Here is a 354-nt window from a genome sequence, read left to right on the forward strand (position 1 = left end):
ATGTCTTTATGGCTCTCTTTGTGTCTGTGTGAGTGTTATGAAATTTATTTCTGTGTATCTGCGTTCCTGTACGAATTGCGAAACTGTTGTTGTTCATTCGGCCAGTGTATTTCCTTCTTTGAAATTTATACACGGATTGACTTCCTGGGATATTGTAAGCAGTGTTCCATAGTCGGTGGAGATGCCATTCATTTTCGCGATGCGTCCCATTCGTTGGTTGTAGTGAAAGCACTTTTGGGTGATGAATAGGTAGTGCTTTTGAGGCTGTATTCTAAGGGATTTTGAAAGGTAGATACGCTTCGAAAATTGCAACTAGTCTTTGATTCAGATTTCCGGTAATGGGCGAGAGGGGGG

General features: G+C 41.8%; 1 protein-coding gene across 1 annotated transcript in view; it reads left to right on the forward strand.

Moving 5' to 3' along the window:
- LOC119594360 (protein O-linked-mannose beta-1,2-N-acetylglucosaminyltransferase 1-like) overlaps nt 1-354 on the forward strand; it is a gene marked incomplete in the record, with an annotated part of 135,567 nt that overhangs the window by 115,133 nt on the left and 20,080 nt on the right.

The sequence above is a fragment of the Penaeus monodon genome, chromosome 33 (genome assembly GCF_015228065.2).
Source record: "Penaeus monodon isolate SGIC_2016 chromosome 33, NSTDA_Pmon_1, whole genome shotgun sequence".
Taxonomy (NCBI): Eukaryota; Metazoa; Arthropoda; class Malacostraca; order Decapoda; family Penaeidae; genus Penaeus; species Penaeus monodon.